The sequence below is a fragment of the Ornithodoros turicata genome, chromosome 1 (assembly GCF_037126465.1).
Source record: "Ornithodoros turicata isolate Travis chromosome 1, ASM3712646v1, whole genome shotgun sequence".
Lineage (NCBI taxonomy): Eukaryota > Metazoa > Arthropoda > Arachnida > Ixodida > Argasidae > Ornithodoros > Ornithodoros turicata.
The window spans coordinates 210509336-210521662 of NC_088201.1; the positions used below are offsets into that span (position 1 = coordinate 210509336).

At 45.4% G+C, this 12327-nt stretch overlaps 2 long non-coding RNA genes across 2 annotated transcripts in view; both read left to right on the forward strand.

Moving 5' to 3' along the window:
• The first annotated feature begins 1686 nt into the window (after positions 1-1686).
• Positions 1687-12327, forward strand: part of LOC135379025 (uncharacterized) — a 54638-nt gene continuing 43997 nt past the window's right edge. The window contains exon 1 of the long non-coding RNA XR_010418672.1: positions 1687-1759. This is a non-coding gene — a long non-coding RNA (uncharacterized LOC135379025). The remainder of the gene's footprint in view (positions 1760-12327) is intronic.
• Positions 3429-4878, forward strand: LOC135379024 (uncharacterized). Its single transcript, XR_010418671.1, has 3 exons — positions 3429-3883; positions 3996-4214; positions 4710-4878. It is a non-coding gene; the product is annotated as an uncharacterized LOC135379024 (long non-coding RNA).

A 12327-nucleotide genomic window follows, 5' to 3' on the forward strand; every position in this document is an offset into this window, starting at 1 on the left:
CAGAGTCTGGAAGGTGCAGGTGTTCGAGGACAAGCCCTGATGGAGAGAGTCTGAGGCTTTGGAGCTCGTCCTCGATCTGCTGGAGTTGCGCATGCATACTCTAAACAAGATTGAACTAAAGTTTTATATGCCTAATACAATATATTTATTTCATACTATGGCGAAATTTCCTTCTTAGCATTCAGACTTCGAGTGCCTATCCCATTGCGGACCGTTCCCTGTCGCCAGGAATGAAAAGGGTGCCCAGAAGAAGCACAGACTATTTGCTCACTCTAAGGCTTGGCTATGGTTACGGAGGAACAAGTGTCCCGTTTACTCGACGCAATCGCAATACTCCCCCGCTTGGTGGTTGGGCAAACCACTCTGTTGAACGACATAAAGGACATGAAAGAAAAACTGCACGCCGCAGATCAAGCGATAATGAACCTGAAATAAATTCTGGGAACGCCCATGTCAGTACCCCACTACTTCATTTGTGGACAAGGTTCACAAAATAGCACTGAATAACTGTTCTGTCTTGAGTGGGAATCCTTTAATGGAAAAATTGTTGTTGACAGCCTAAAAAACATTGCAAAGTACACGTAACAGCGGTATAGGCAGCCAGATATGGTACGCGCGTGTCTTGCGTGCTCCAAATAAATTGCTAAACTTTGTTTTACATTATTCCTCCCACTGGTAGTAAAAATTGGAACGTATAATAATGATTTGATTGTTCCTTTTTTTGTCTTTTTTGTGGTAAGCCATTTCAATTCAGAGTGTGTGGTTCGCCTTTGATTGGATGTGATCGAAAACTGGAGGGACAGCAGCGCACAGAGGCTATTGTTTCTGCTTAGTTTTTCTCGTTGTAGCGTAGATTATTTTAAATGGTCACATAAAGTACTGAAGTTTCGTCACACTTTCTTTTCTCTTTTTAGTTCAAAGAAACATTTTCCTTCGACCATCCTTGCGTTTGCTGACCAAGAGCAAGGCAGGGTCCGCCTTCTGTATACGGGCCAGTAGGAAGATGCGGGGGGGGGGGGGGGGGGCAGGCAGTTTCCGAGCCTCTGCTCTTGCCCAGGAGATGACATAGTGTTACCGTTAACGGTAACAGTACGGTTACATTGGTCCTCCATGACAGATGCCCTGCGACACGTGAGACAGTGGTTTCACGTGTCGCATGGCTTCTGTCATGGAGGACCAACCTAACCGACAGCTGTCTGCTGCGAGGCTTCTGTCATGGTGCACGAATACAGCCCACGGCTTCTCCGTCCGTTTACCAGCATGCACGACACTCCCGCTTAGGCTCCTTCCCTTGTTGATGGACGGTGAAGCCTTGGGTTTGATTGGCGCGCCTTGGCAGAAGCCTTGAACCAGGCGTAATAGCGGTAGCTACACTCGTGCCTAAGCCTCGTTCAGCAGTTGGTTAGATTGGTTCACTACGCCAAAGGCCTTGCGACACTGTTGTGCCATCTCTTAGGTGAGAGCAGAGGCCTGAGAAGTGCACACCCTCCACATCCCCCTATTGGCCAGCACCCAGGAGGCGGGGCCTTCGTCTTCTTGATCAGATAAAGCAAGGATAGCCGCTTTGCAAGGTGGCTTACGTTTCTCCTGTTTTGCCTTACTTCAGGATTGATGGCTGGGATGTGTAACATTAATGAAGAACCTCAAGAGGAACCTTCAAATGAACACCCAATCATAGAAGTGAAGACAGAGCCTTACAATGTTGCTATCTTGACAGAACAGGACCAGATGGGACAGAGTTATGAGTCAACATCAGTTGGTAAGTAGAAAATTGTCGAGGGTATTTTACACGAGCTGTCACATAGGCACTCTACAATGACAGTTGAAACCAATTGCGGTTGAACATGTGCACTGTGCCACCAGGTATGTAATTTGTCAGGGTCAGTAGGATCCAGTGCTCTTTGAGAAGTTGACGCTTTCATGGTTGGTGGTGCAGCGCATGTTATCAATTGACATTGGCTTCATTGATGATCGAAGATTGCCTTTGTGACAACGATATTAGTCAGCACCAAATTCAGTGGCATGGTATAGACAAAAAAGAGTGATGCAACAGGACTGCTTTTTGATTTCACCTGCACCACGTATCAGTATTCCGGTCTGTGAAAGATTCTCCACGTAGCAGAATACATATACACAGATTCTATATCCAATTTCGCATTATTGCAACTTTACTTTTGTAGACTTCGACCGCATAAACAACTGCGTATAATGGATGTAGACACAGGTAGAGATCCAGCGAACCAGGAGGAAAGTGCGAAGGGCGTTGCCAATCAATTGCTTGCTCTTGAAGTTTCCCCATGCTAACCTTCCCCCACCTAACCTTCTTATCTTTTGGAATGCTCGCCAATTCCTAGCCTGTTGTCCCATTTCGTCCTAGTGTTCGTTTCTTCCTCCTCCCATTTCTGTAACCGGTCATTCCTTTCGTGATGGAGAGCTAAGATCACTTCATTCACATGGTCCCCTCTACACTCTAACACATCGGTCATTCACTCCGGCCGTAGAAGTCCGTACGGACCCTTTCTTCCCTCCACGCTGTTCATCCACTATTCGCGTGGACCTTTGACTCGTAGCGCGAAATGTTTTGATGTGTGCAATTTGTTTCCCAGAAAAAAAAACTTGCATAAACATGGCTCCGCGCGTTCACCCTTAACTCGCCACTCCGGGTATCCGCTCCTTGCACTAGGCAGGTGGAGCCAGCGTCGTATGTCCCCTACCAGCGCTGTGCAAAATGTTGGGTAGTGAAGGGTGCGTATCCTCGCTTGCTTTGACTACGCGATTTGACTGCGTCGCGGCTGTTCCTGCTCTACTTGGCCTCAGAAATACTGTAGCTAAAGTTGTTGGTTGTTGTTATGACACGGTTTCTGACCCATGAACTGCCTGGACATTTTTTTTTTTTTTTTATGGAGTAGCGCTGTCAAAGGGTCAAGGATCTGTGAATGCACATCATTCGGCTGAAGATTTCCCGGGGTATTGTCGTAACGTGTGCTGGCTTGGACTCATGCCAAAATCCCTGACTTTTGCGGAATTCTATTTCCGCACGCATGTAATCTCAGAAGTTGTCTATTTGCCCAATTGTTATGTTGCGGTTGAACGGTTATGGTATTATTATGGTTTTTGTTAGATATGTAGAGTTAAAGGGACTCTGACCAGAAACTGTGGGAGCTCTTTCGTACTTGTAGTCGATAAAGCACCCAACAACGACTCTCCATGCGAAAATTCACGCATTAAAACCCCACGGTTTCTCTAAACTCGAATTTTAAACATTCGACTTCATCCGAGTGCAGCACGCCTAGCGTCAAACCGAGAAAACATACGTTTATATAGAATATCCACCCCGGCCCACCATCAAGATGACGTCAACACGGGGGCCACTCGCAACACCCACAATTGGCTCAAACGCGTCACGTGGCCACGCAATATCTGTCAATTTCCTTCGTGAAATGGCATTTCTACGTTAATATGTTTTTGTTACAGAGCCTCAAGAAGAAAAATATACCCTGCATTTATCACCTGCAACAGTTTCTACGATTTTCTTTTCAATCTGTACACGGCGTTCGATATATGCTTCCGTATCCGGTCAGCTGTAATGGATGCCGTATGCCGAGCTCTCTAACTGCGAACTTGTGTGACTCCCGGTTCATCCTCTTTGTTCGGGTCATTGGGTTGGTGTTGGAGTTGGTCACCATATTCTGAACGTTTCACCTATCGTCGCGGTGTACTGTTCTTGATCTGTTGCGAAGCGACGAACCGCAACGGCAGTCACTCGCCTCAGCGAACTTCTGTCTGCTGCATCTCAAAGGAGCATGGAGACCTGATGATACCTTCAACTAAAAAAACCAAATGTGCTCTCGTGTGGTCCTGACGGAAAAGTAGTATCAACAAGGTTAGCACATTTATTTTTCAGTTCCAAGTCTACGTACTGAAAACCATGCAGGTGCAGTCGATCATTCTCGTAGCTGTTGTGTAACGCGTATGCTTTCTTACATATCCCACAGAACCCTCCACTTTTTCGACCAAGTTATCGTTATGAGATCCTTCTGATGGCTTCTTACTAGGCTATGCCGCTCCGAAGCATTGAGATGACGAAGCGTCGTGGTAGCTGCACCTCTGCCTTCGAAAGATGAATCAGTCATTCCACACTGTGCTTACTGGCTTTGTATAGAGTCTGGCAAATCCGACAGACTTGGACTGCCTTTTTCAAGAAAGTTTGAAATGTAAGCATGTGTATATTGGTTTCACATATCCACCACATATTGAGCGTGTGTATGATTGTACTTTATATGCTACAGCGTATCAGCGTACATTATTATTCAACACGTAGTGTGGCAAACTCGACATCAGTCACACAAAGCCAACAATTGCCTTTTCTTCAATTGCCTTTTCTTCATATCATGTTTTTGTCTATATCTCAATTTACCAACCAACAAAGTATATTATTTTAGTATAATCATCTGATATTTAACAAGTCACAGTTTTACCATGGTTTTGGCACACTATAGCCCGAGTTGCTTATGCGTCATTAAATTGAATCATCGTCATCTTCAACTGCCATTATTCAGTTGAAGTGCCAGGTGGATATAATGATATGGCAAGATATTTTTTTTGCTGTCATCCTGGAATTGCTAATTTCAGAAGAGTAGTCACCGTGAAGTTTGTTTTCGTTTTCAGAAACATTAAGAGGACTAAAACCAAACACTTTTTTCTTTCAGAGCATCCCTTATGCACCTGCATTTCAATTCCAATCTGTATTACAAGAATGACAGACCACTCAACAGAGATGAACATCTGAAAGTGAAAGAGCTGGAATGAAGATACGTTAATCTGTGTCAAAGGTTCTTAGTATGTGTGTGAGTCGAGGACATAGGTCTCAAGCTTATTCCTGTCTCCAGAAGAGGTGACAACTATTACATGAGGGGGGACATCAACATGGGTCACTTAACAAATACGGAAGTTACAAGGAACATACATATTTGGAAGACAAGACTCTATTTTTTGTTCGTTCATCAGTCTTGCTCAAGAAATTGTTCACTGTAGCAATGGTACACAATGTCACGAAAGGAGTGCTCATCTATCATTCCGCAAGACTCATTAAAAAGGACTAGTGTTGTGTTTCAACACAACATGTTGAACTCATGAACCATGCATCATCCTGAGAGCTATAGATCATCCTAAATACAGATGCTGAATTATTTTAAATGTGATAGACGAGCTGTGCGAAGAGGTACCCCCAGTTAGGATCTTGGGTACTTGAAGCCTGTGGCATTTTCTGTGGGAAAGGCTTGCCAGACCCTCTTCACTGCACAGGCTGGGATGACCATGATCTTGTTTTTTCCAAGCTTGTGCCATACTCACCTTGCAAACTGGCGATACGCAGTGTATCTGCATCGTCTACACAGATGTACATAAAATATAGTTTAGGCAAATAGGTAACCGGTTACAGTACAGTGTGTGTGCATTGTCATTTCTACATGTACCTGAGAGTAACTGCAGTTTACCTGCCCACACCTTGTACATTACTACACATGCTGTGTTCTTTTAGAACCCAAAGTTGTTTTACTTTTCACTGAATCGACAATCAAGAACACTCAATATCGCTAAAAACCTACGCTAAAACCTTATGCACAGGGCAATACATAAAAACGTGACTCGGGACACAGCACACTGACAATTACAAAATTGCCTATATTGGTTTTCTCCAGTTCAGAGTCCTGTACTGTATAGCCTTTTTATGTGCTGCGCCCTGTACTGGAGTTTTTAACGACTCTATTGCAGGACCAAACCAGTTTTGGGCGCCCAAATTTTAACATCGTTCGACAAGGACACGTGTGACTTACTTGTGAATACAGTCGCTCATAGGTTCGCGTGCCCACGGAGTTCAATATGCGACCTTCAGGACAGTCATATTGAAGAATAGAAGTTGGAAATCTTTGTGGGTTGTAATGCACTCATACTGCAGTCATTCGGCAGTGTTTTCGAGCTCCTTGCAGCACAAGCATTCGATCTCCTTCGGCATTATGACACACCAGCCACACCGGCACCATGAACAGCAAGTGCGCATTAGATATCAGAACACGAAATTTCTGCGAACGTTTACATGTTCGATCACAGTGTGCGTTAAAAAGCTCATCGCTTACCTGAAGACAGGCGACTCATGCTGTTTGCTTCATCTGTAACTGATGTTCGTAGAGCTCTAACTTCGTCTCGCATTCGCGGCATCGGCGACGTTTCGAAAGCCTACCGAGCTGTTCAGCACGCAGAATTTTCTTCTCGATGTCTCAATCGCAGAAAGGTCAGAAAGAAGTTCCGGGCTCGAAGTCTCCGCATTTCTGCCTTCGACGTCCATATTGCCCGATCGGGCATTCCGGACGGATGCCGGCGCTCTCACAGACTCACTAACAACAGAGCTTCCGGTCCGGGCGCCCAATGAAACGTGGCCCTCGTGACTTCGTCACGCACACGGAAATTGGCGGATGTCCACTGCAAAGAGGCTAGATTTCGGCCCCGATTGCGCGAGTTGAGGGGGAAAAGCGAAGCCGATTTTCACCTCCCTGTTTGGCAAACTTTGCCTCCGCGCACAGCCAAAATATTTCGCGCGTGGCTTGGAGGCATATTATACCTTCGTAATAGATGCAAACGAAATATTTGTCGAACTTCTGGTCAGAGTCCCTTTAAAACACGCGGAGAGGTAGGTCACGGCTACGTTGGTCCCTGAGTTTGCATAAACTATTCACAAACGGTACAGGTGACAATGAATTTCAATTAAAATTGCCGCGGATCTGAACTGGCGTTTTCTTGGCCTGGTGGCTCTCTGGTATCAACGAAATTATGCTTATGAGAGCGCATTGCACAACTTTAATAGTATATTCTGCAGAAACGTTCGAAATGAAAATGAAATTTCGAAAATGCAGAACTACACAGCAATTTTTAGACATTCTTTCGTTGAACAGCAGACATGACGGCACATTTAGCTTAATAATTACGTAAGGTCTCTTTAGGTTCATGATTAAAAGCGTTAAAACCCCACTGTTGGGGAGCTAAAAAGTCAGACACAGACACATGCACTGACGCCGTTTTGCGTTGTTGCCGTTTAGAAAACCATGTAATGAGGGGTGGATTTCAGCGTAATTTGCTGCACACTTAATAGTGTGTTTCAGTATAACCGTGGTATAACGTACGCTGTCGCCTTTGCGCACGTAAGGGAAAGTGTTGGTGTTTCGCACGCGCAAGACACAAGCAGCGCATTGCGCAGAACCAAGAGGCTATTCCTTACGTATACGCAAAAGCGACAGCGTACGGTATGCTAAAACGCACTATTATCTATTACGAGCCTTTCCTATCAGGATGATCGTGTAGTACCGCAATTTCACCTCTCCCTCGAATTCCACAAGGAATGTATCAAAAGAGAAACGTGACGAAGTAAAACCCACCGAAAAAAAAAAAAAAAGCATCAGAAGAAAAAGAAACCCGTAAAAACCAGCAACCGTAAAAATGTCAAACCCACGGAAGAAAGTGGGAGTATTCGACTCCTTTTTCATTTCGGCGAGATTTGCCTGCTAGAGTCATGCATAGTAAGCTCGTCGCGTCTTATACATGTTTCATTACAAAAAATTACAAACGTGCAGTGTAACTTTGTCTAACCTAGAGCCACTAAATAAATTTGCGCTGTACTGAGCGATTGTAATAAGCTTCGCTTGAGTGGACACCATTTAGCGAGACAAGTCAAACCGAAGGAAAGCAGGAGACCCGCCCGAAGTTACTACTCAAATGTTAACACGTGGCTGGTAGAGGGCGCTCCAGCTGCTGGAGAAACTCTACTGCAAGGAGCGGATAACAAGGAGGAAAGGTATGATATGCCACGTCACCGATGACGGTATAAGGAGAACTCGTTCTGGTTCGTCAGTAAGCGGGGGTCAGCGCCTTGCCCCTTTGCCGCCGTAAACCAGTTTTGCCAGTTCTTCCGGAAAATTGGGGATAGAAGGAGCGGCCGAATCATTACCGAGCCTGGAGAAAGGCTTTTTCGCAACCCCGAACAGCGGAGTAGCAGACAACATTTCTCCAGACCAATCAGCGAGCATTCTCCATATAGCGACAACGCGAGGTTCCAAGTAGATCACAGGCTGGTACTGCTCTTCACCACCGTTGCGCATGGTCGCTTTTGTGCGGCGTAATTTAAATTCAATATCTGCGATAATTTTGACTCTGTGGTGCGAATTACTTGGCATGGTACACCTTATTAGCCTGCTTAATAGTTTTATAGGAAGAAAACAGGGTGTTAAAAATGGCTTCTGTGCTACTTTAACTGTTCCAACCTGTTCCAAAAGTCATCGATTGATGCGACATCCTCTGCAACCTGAATCTCCTATACAAGTGGAAAGACGGTGGGACACCCGCATCGCTGAAAACGTCGAACGACCATGCTCTACGGTTTCGTTCTTCTATGTGCAAGCGTCCTTGTCACAGCTTTGCAGCCAGGACGTTGGAAGGATACGGAACCTTATAGTACGTCCTCCCCACCTGTGGACATCTTCCGCGCTAGTTGTATTTAAATTTTTACGAGTCACATCACTACCCATGTTTTGGCACCTTCAAGTGATTCTGAGGATATCTCGATCGACTTCGTGCGAATGCGATGAAGACGCGAGCATGTCGGCAAGAGGAGTGTCATATCACGTTCATCGACAACTGCGCAGCACATGGCGCAGTACAGAGCCTCCATGCGATACCTTTAGAGTTCTTGCTTCCGAATCAAACGAGTGTCCTGCAGCCCATGGACCAAGGAACCATAAAACATCTCAAAGTTATCTACCGGTCCCGCCTGCTCTCGCGTGTTGTGCTGTGCTACGAAAACGAAACTACCGTAATTTCACGCGTATTAGCCGCGGCTTATGCGCGAGTTTTTTTTTCTTCTCACGGACGCCCTGCGGCTTATTCACCTGTGCGGCTTATCTGATGACTATTTGTTTCCTGGTATTTTCCCCATACGCCAGTTTTAACGAAAGGGCGGACAGTGTCTCTGTAACAGCACTGCCCTGCCGATGCATGAACAGTGCGTAACAGGGACGGGTCCACATTCGAGTGAATTGATCTTCCTTTTGAATTCCCCCAAGCAGCTTTAACGAAAGTGACAGCTAGTGATTCACGTCTTCTGGAAGACCACTGACCCATCAATCCACGAAAAACGCCCAACAAGGGCAGAATCCGATCCCGACCTCCTTTGTGGCGCACCGTGCTGACCGGTTTATGGGTGTAAAGGGTTTATGGCCTTCTCTATGGCCTGCTTTGTCGCACAAATCAGTTGTCTCGCATTGCCCGGAGCTTATTTGCGAGTGCGACTTATCTGCCAAAATATTTTTGAAACGTTCCTAAAAATGGGTCCTGCGGCATATCTGCGATGCAGCTTGTCCGCGTGAAATTACGGTAACTATAACGTTATACGCTTGTCGCCGCGCTCCATATTCTTGCCGACTCGTGGGAGTCGTGGGAAGCGGTGAAAGGGAGTACTGTAGCGAGCAGTTTTTGTCAAGCCGGATCTTGCAATGACATTACGAGCACAGTGGGTCTCGCCATCGACGACGGATCGGCGGACGGCCGGGCATTGGTAGAGGACCTCCGAAGCTCAGGTATGACAATACCTGCAAGTGTAACGTTTGAAACATACGCCCAAACTGGACGAATGTGCAGAATTTTTTGCCGAAATGTTTGATGGGCAAATCGTTTCATATGTCCTCGACCTGCCAGCGGAAGGCTCCGACGACGACGATGACGCGAGTGCTATTGGGTGCATTTTCTTATTCAACTCTGGCAACTCCGAGTTACTTCCAGCCGGCGAAAAATAGCCAGTGTAGCGGAAATGACGTCATAACTCTGCGGCGAAAATTAGTCAGAATAGCCAGGGAGTGACAACTCTTCGCTGTCTCTACTCTGCTCTGAAGAAAGGTAGTCGTCGTTCTGACGTCACACACAAGATAGCAGACGACGATGCGTCGTCTGCTACCAACCGTCCTGTTGACAGACAATTTCGGTGGTGTTCAATTTGGAAATGTAAGACTGGTTAAAAACTGTCGAACATGTGCAAAATCTGCTAGAGTGCGCGCATGTGCGGTAAGTTGTTAAACAGGCAGTATGCCACCACTTCCACATCGTCTTGCCCGTCAGGCCAGTCCGCCATTTTGAGCGCAGAGTAACTCTAACCGTTCGAAAATTACGATCAAAGGTGGCTACTCTGGAATCACGTGATCATAAAGGCTCTGACGTCGTTACCCAACTCCTGGCTGCTCGGGTTGGATAAGAAAATGCACCCATTGTTACCCCTTCAACGGCAGCAATACTCACGGCCGTCGATACACTCGGAAATGTCTACCGTGACAACGTGACATTAGCCGAAATACGTTGGGATGCCATTTGTCGCGTATGCGCAGCAAAGTAGATGCGCATTGAGTTTTCTTTAATAAAAACCATTTTAGGAGAGATTTGCGTCAATTACTGAAAATTCGGACTGCTCGATAATTCGGACAGATTTTGTGTCTTTTATAAGTCCGAAAAATCGGTCGGCGACTATATTAACGGCGTCCCTGAGCACATTGAATTTTCTGAAGCATCGTTGTATGCAGATGACACAACGTTACTGTTAGCTGGCAACCATATGGATGATCTATCATTACAATTAGAGAAAGGTATTGGTAATCTCATTTAATGGTGCCACACTAACCAATAAGATAGGATCAATTAATTTATGATACTTTTTTTTTCACAGTTACATCGGGACTCAAAGGGCAAGCCCGTAAATAACTATAAATACAAATTACAAGCAAATAAAAATTACAGTTAAATCCAAATAAGACAGTGTCCACGATTTTTTATTCTCATTTGCATAATCTTGTCACGCCCACTATGTCTTCTGGGAAGTTCATGACAGTTTCGTCATGAAACCAAATTCTTAGGCGTTGTTTTTGAAAGACCTCTTCGGTCTTACATTGCACATTAATCGTATCATACGCAGGATTTCATATGCTGTAAGTGTTCTCGTGAGCACCTGAAAGAATTTCCCATCGTCCGTCTGTCTTTCTCTATCAGGTCTCTCTGTCAGGTCTACAGACACTGTTCAAGGTTAGGCCGCGAGATTGCGGAGGCCATCCTCATTGAACTGCGAGCAAAGTTAACCAAAAATCGGTCAACCTCTCCCCCCTCGACCTTGCTTTCCCTAAAGCGACTTTCCGGAGTAGGTGAATTATGAAAATAAACTGAAGGTGCCAGTTGAACGCTGTTCTGACCAGGGTGTCGGAGCGAACGGAAAACCAAAACCGAAAACTGAAAAACAAACAAAAAAAACACCGCTATTTTGGTGCGAACCGGAACAGAATCGAAACCGTATACGTTTTTTTCGCTCTGGACTGAAACCGAAACATTTATTTAACGCTTTTCGGTCCAAGAAAAAAACTTAGCCGGTTTCGACTACGAATAGGCGAGTCAGACTGACGTCACGTGTTCTGAAGTCATGTCACGAGTACTTTACGAGGGATACGGTTACGGTGGAATGTATGTCGATATACGAATGGTCGTCGTCCTTCCAATGGACGTTCCACGTCGAGAAAGCCTATTTGAACAGACATTATTTCTTCCTTTCAGGATTGTTTCTCTTTCAAAGTTCTTAACTGGAGCCAGGAGCTACCAATTTCTCAGCTGCCTATTAATATTAAAAACAATGTATGTGGAATAGACCGGTTTACATTTTGCAACATTGATTTTTTTTTTGTGGGAATGCATATGCCCTCTAGAGGTGGAACCGCTTAAAACCGGTATGAACCGTTATTTTTTTTTGCTCCGGAGCAGAACCGGTACCGAACCGTTTATGATCAAACCGGAACGGAAACCGGAACGTTTCGGTTCGACATTCTGGTTCTGACCATGTCTTTGTTCTGTATGCTGTTCGTTATCGTGGTGACTGTTTGTTGTGTTGTTGGCGGCAATAAGTATAAACACAGTGCAGCACTAAGCGCGGCTTCAGTTCACGCATCAAAATGATCGCTGCATCGCTATGATCACTAATTCCGTTCGCTATGTCACTATATCAATATTCGCTGTATCACTAATTCGCTATGATCACTAGTGCCCGTCACTTCGACTAGCAACTTCCCTAGCCATTCAGTTAATTCCTTATTCAGCTGGAGGAGTGTTCTTGTCGATACATCGTCAGATACAATCCAGTAAAATCTATCGCAATATGCCGTCGCCGGCACGTCGTGGCATCGGGCGTTGAACATTCATTGCCTGAGTTACACACCAACATAGCCAAGCAGTGTCATAAGACCACCACAATTTATAGTCAAC